This window comes from Echeneis naucrates, chromosome 2 (assembly GCF_900963305.1).
Source record: "Echeneis naucrates chromosome 2, fEcheNa1.1, whole genome shotgun sequence".
Classification (NCBI taxonomy): domain Eukaryota; kingdom Metazoa; phylum Chordata; class Actinopteri; order Carangiformes; family Echeneidae; genus Echeneis; species Echeneis naucrates.
The window spans coordinates 1-5,000 of NC_042512.1; the positions used below are offsets into that span (position 1 = coordinate 1).

At 43.0% G+C, this 5,000-nt stretch overlaps 5 non-coding genes across 5 annotated transcripts; 2 read left to right on the forward strand and 3 right to left on the reverse strand.

Moving 5' to 3' along the window:
- Positions 1-74: 74 nt before the first annotated feature.
- On the forward strand, positions 75-156 carry trnas-uga (transfer RNA serine (anticodon UGA)). The gene has a single exon. It is a non-coding gene; the product is annotated as a tRNA-Ser (tRNA).
- Positions 157-770: 614 nt separating this feature from the next.
- On the reverse strand, positions 771-852 carry trnas-uga (transfer RNA serine (anticodon UGA)). Its single transcript has one exon. It is a non-coding gene; the product is annotated as a tRNA-Ser (tRNA).
- Positions 853-1,127: 275 nt separating this feature from the next.
- trnal-aag (transfer RNA leucine (anticodon AAG)) lies at positions 1,128-1,209 on the reverse strand. Its single transcript has one exon. It is a non-coding gene; the product is annotated as a tRNA-Leu (tRNA).
- Positions 1,210-2,337: 1,128 nt separating this feature from the next.
- On the forward strand, positions 2,338-2,419 carry trnas-gcu (transfer RNA serine (anticodon GCU)). Its single transcript has one exon. It is a non-coding gene; the product is annotated as a tRNA-Ser (tRNA).
- Positions 2,420-2,826: 407 nt separating this feature from the next.
- trnat-ugu (transfer RNA threonine (anticodon UGU)) lies at positions 2,827-2,900 on the reverse strand. Its single transcript has one exon. It is a non-coding gene; the product is annotated as a tRNA-Thr (tRNA).
- Positions 2,901-5,000: the final 2,100 nt, after the last annotated feature.

Below are 5,000 nucleotides of genomic sequence, written 5' to 3' on the forward strand. Positions count from 1 at the left end.
AGGCAACAGCTGGGCTTGTAAGCAAAGGAGATGCTCATTCTGTGATGTCATAAAGGTTTGCAGCAGGTCATGTAGTTGTTGTGGCCGAGTGGTTAAGGCGTTGGACTTGAAATCCGTTGGGATTTCCCCACGCAGGTTCGAGTCCTGCCAACAACGGTTAAAACATAATTTTGATGAAAATATGCTTCCCACTATACCACCACTGCATGTGGCTGGATCAGCTCTCACTGCTGCAGCCTGGGTTTGATTTTCGGTCAGGGGAAAATGGCTTTAGTTCATGAGAAATACAGGTCATTGACAAAACTCCCTAGCTAAAGCTCATAAAGCTGCTAAAGCTACCAGACCATGCAGGGGATGTAGCTCAGTGGGAGAGCATGTGTTTTGCATGTATGAGGTCCTGGGTTCAATCTGCAGCACTGCTAATGAAGCACAGGAAGTACTTATCTTGTCTAACACTCTGATCTCTCAGTTATCCACTCAGCATAGTCATCCTACCAAAAAATAAATGAATTCTAATCTTTATTTTCATCATTTCATGTTTTGCTGCGTTTCAACTCAACACTTTGAGCTACAGAAAGAACAAGAGCAGTCGTGCCAAAAAAGCATTTCAAAATAAAAGCCATTTTAGATTATTTTATTTGTATCTTGAGCTCAGATGTAGCAAAGCGCAACAATGCTGTCGATAAGGATCTAATGCCGTGCATATTACAGATATTCTCTAACCTGCTCTGGAGCTCTCTCACTGGGAAACTTGGTCAAAAATGACTAGCCGTTGTTGGCAGGATTCGAACCTACGCAGGGAAACCCCAATGGATTTCAAGTCCATCGCCTTAACCACTCGGCCACAACAACCACGCACAGCAAAGCTCCCAGCACAGCTTCCAACTCTTTTTCCTTGAGGGAATTATACTGGAGACAAACCTGGAGGGGAAGTGTGTGTTTGGGGACATCTGGAGAGAATTGGACCTGGTAGACCTCCAAACCTACCTGGGTCTGAAAAGGCTGACTGTGATGTTTCTCATTTCAGCCCAGCTGGTGTTGGTATCGTCTGTCACTGTAACTTTTGTTCACAGGCAGATGAAAAGTGCCTGACTTAGTGGATTGGTTTTCATTGACATGAAACAAACTGGCAGTGGTGGGATTCGAACCCACGCCTCCGAAGAGACTGGAGTCTTAATCCAGCACCTTGGACCGCTCGGCCACACTACCACAAACGGTTCCAGTTCTGTTGTTGCTTCTGTCGGGCAGAACTCAAAGGTACCATGTTTGTCTTTTGAGCTTCATTAACAGAGCGCACTCTATGGTGCAGGTCATGAGAAGAAGTGGGAGGAGTCGTTGATCTCTCTGGTGTCATTAGAACCTTTGTGACATCACAGAATCAGCATCTCCTTTGATGGTTACTGATGGAACAGGAAAAGGTCAGATCCTGATATAATCTTGTGAATCCACAAGTATGCCTTTCTTTGTTTGTGTACCAACAGCCTGAGCTCTGGTTCTGACTTTGTTTTGATGAACCTCATTATTTACACACAGCACATTCAGGACGTTAATGTCACAGTTTATTATATGCTAAAGAAACCTTGTTCAGACTCATAATGGTCAGCCATGTATGTTGGGGGTATTTTCAGATCCAAAATACATCCCTGTACATCAGAGTGGTGCTGTGGCTTAGTTGGTCAAAGCGCCTGTCTAGTAAACAGGAGATCCTGGGTTCAGTGTCTCATTGATAACGTTTAAGGTTGTTGAGTTAAATTCATATAAGTTTCATTAAAAGGACACAGCACTCTCTCTGACCAGTCACTTAACTGCACAGTCTTCATGTCTCCCAGCAGTTCCTTGTTGCTAAAGTCAGATGTTGTAGAAAAAAAGTACTTCTGGGTTTTCATCAGCTGTAGGTTACAATGATCAATATTATAGATATGACAGACAGAGTTCTCAATGTTTTCCTGTTAATCAGTGCTGCTGAAAATCTCATGTAGTGTGTATAAAAGCAGAGGATGGTTTCGATCCATCGACCTCTGGGTTATGGGCCCAGTACGCTTCCGCTGCACCACTCCGCTCGTTACGTTCAGCTTGCAATGTCCTCTGGAGTTTTGTGTAATTTTTAACCACCACATCCACTTTCTGTCAAAGCGGCTGTGGTGGTTAAAAAGTACTGAGATTTCCACCTGCAGTGTATCAAATGACCACGAGGGGACAGCTTGGAAAATGAAGTCAGATCTTATTGAAGAGCATCAGACTTTTAATCTGAGGATCCAGGGTTCAAGTCCCTGTTCAGGTGCTGCAGCTTCTTCCCAATGGCTGTTTTTTTGTCATCACATGTACCTTTGGGTTCATGACGAGGTGGCCGAGTGGTGAAGGCGATGGACTGCTAATCCATTGTGCTCAGCACGCGTGGGTTCGAATCCCATCCTCGTCGGTGTTCAGCTGGCTTTAGTCTGTCTGAGTTGTACCCTGCTGTTGTGAAATGTGGTCATTGCCCTTTTTTAACAGGAGACAAACTTTGGTAAGAGTCATGATGGTCACTACACTACAGAAACTGCATGCACTCATTCATTTGAAGCGAACATGAGAGTGTGACGTATCCATCGCGTGGGGCATCAATGAAAGGCAGGAAATGCCTTTGATCTCCAGTGACGTCACACAGTCTCGTTATGGAGTTATTAGTTGTTGATTCTGCAAAAATGTGGTGCGGTGAAATGGTCCATAGAAGTCTAATATCACCGAAACATGTTAACCAGACAGTGTTCAAGGATTTGAGGTTGAAACCACTAAATTCTCATTATTAACTAAAGCTGTGTCTGTTACATGTGTAACACTGGGCACAGGCACTGCTGGGATTTGAACCCAGGATCTCCTGTTTACAAGACAGGTGCTTTGACCAGCTAAGCCACAGCACCAGTCTGAAGTCCATGTATATACAGAGGATCTGGTAATGGAAGTGTAATGTGTATACTGCAGCTGAGGTTGATGGTAAAGTGGTTTGTTTTAATGTAGGAGCAAAAGTTGAACAATATGGAGACTTTACTTGGGACAGTTGTCATTGGAAGCTTGTTCACTTTGTGAAGCTTTTAAATGCAGTTTATTTTACTGAGGACAAAGAAAAAGACCAATTCACTTGTAGGGCTGCTGGTAAAACAGGGACAGTCTGAGATTGCTTGGACATCCTGACTGCACAAAAGAGAGACATTTCAGGATGCCTGATCCAACAAACATTTGGCTCCTCGCCCAGTTTGGTTCTTTCTTCTGTCTGCAGAACGCAAAGGTATCTGGAAGGACCAAGATTGTCTTTGGAGCTTCATTAACAGAGTGCACTCTACTGTGGAGGTCATGAGAAAAAGTGGGAGGAGCCTTTGATCTCTTTGATGTCATTAGAACCTTTGTGACAGACCTTTGTGTTTTCTTCCTCTACGATACAGACACAAACTGGCAGTACTGATGCTGAGCTGCTTAAAGTGTCTGTCTTGTAAACAGGACATTCTGCATTCAAACCCCAGCAGAGCTTTGCTCTCAGTCAGAGTTGACCTCACCCGAAGTACCCCATAACTCTTGCCAAATGACTTTTTATGACCTGCTTGTTTTGACCTACATTTCCAATATTCTGCCTCCTCTTTCAACCACACCATGAAATATTGTGAGCTTGAATGCTGCACGCTGACTGCTTGTGTGTCCAAATGGCTTCAAAGACATCTTTTTGCCATGAACTCCTCCAAACCTTTGGACACAGCTTTGAGCTGTCTCACAGGTGACACAGGTGTGCTGTATTCAGGCTCCAGTCTCTTGGCGTGGGTTCAAATCCCACCACTGCCAGGTCATCTCTCTCTGCCATTATTTAATATAATAATATATATTATATTTATAATATAATAATATACATTATATTATAATATATATATGATATTTATAATATATGCATAGAAATACCAGAACGAAAGACAAAGAATTCATCAGTGTCTCTGATTGGAGTAAATCAATAGATTCTGTAATTGAAGTCATCTAACGTCTAAGAAGACATCAATTCCATGACTTGTTGTGTTTGGTAGTTAACACAGCACCAAGAAATAACACTATTAAATTCAAAACTCAAGTAAACGTTGAGGTTGCGTAGTTAATTGCGACTTTCACTTTGTGGTGGCAGTTATGGCTCCCACCAAACCTGTTGTTGCCTTTGTCAGTCAGCGCTGCCTCAACAAGTAGCACTTCGTGAATTCAACAACCAAGTCAGTGCTCAAGTTAAGGTAACATTTGTGACTTTCAAACTACTTCCTTATCCCCCACCCCCCATATCACTGAGCTAGCCATGTGAGCTAATTCCCCTGTACTGGCATGCAAGCTAAGCTTGCCCCTTTAAAAAGGCTCCTTTAACAACCTCTGAGTTCACCATCAACAGGTTTCAAAGATATGTAGAAATCATTCATGATGGCCTTAAAGGCAGATATTTAGGATAATTCTAGCTGGAATAGCAGGCTGCAACAGGAAAAGTTCTGCATTTCTCTGTGGCGCAATCAGTCAGCGTGTTCAGCTGTAGCTCAGTGGTAGACGTTCACCAAAACAAAAGGCCACTCAAGGCAGAACCACTGCTCAGTCTCAAGACCAGACCATGGTCAGACCACATCTTCAACAAACATGACGAGGTGACAAACATGTGGGAGACCTAGAATCCATGATGTGTTACACCAATAGACTGTAACTGCACACTAGTGGTCAATTAGAATAATGAACGTAGATAGAAGATAGTATCATACATAATTAAAAAAACAAAACTGTGTCTTCTGCTCTATAAGACATTACTGGGACAAGATTCCATCGCCTTTGAAATGATTCAGTTGCCTTTGAAGTGACTGTGATGTCATTGGCTCCCCATAATTCCATGTAAATACCAGCTGGCAGACAGAGTCACATCACAGTACATGCACAGGAGAACTACAGCGAAACACACTGACAAACACAAACATCATGCCAAAGAGGATGAAGATCCCACATGGAGGCCAAAATAACGG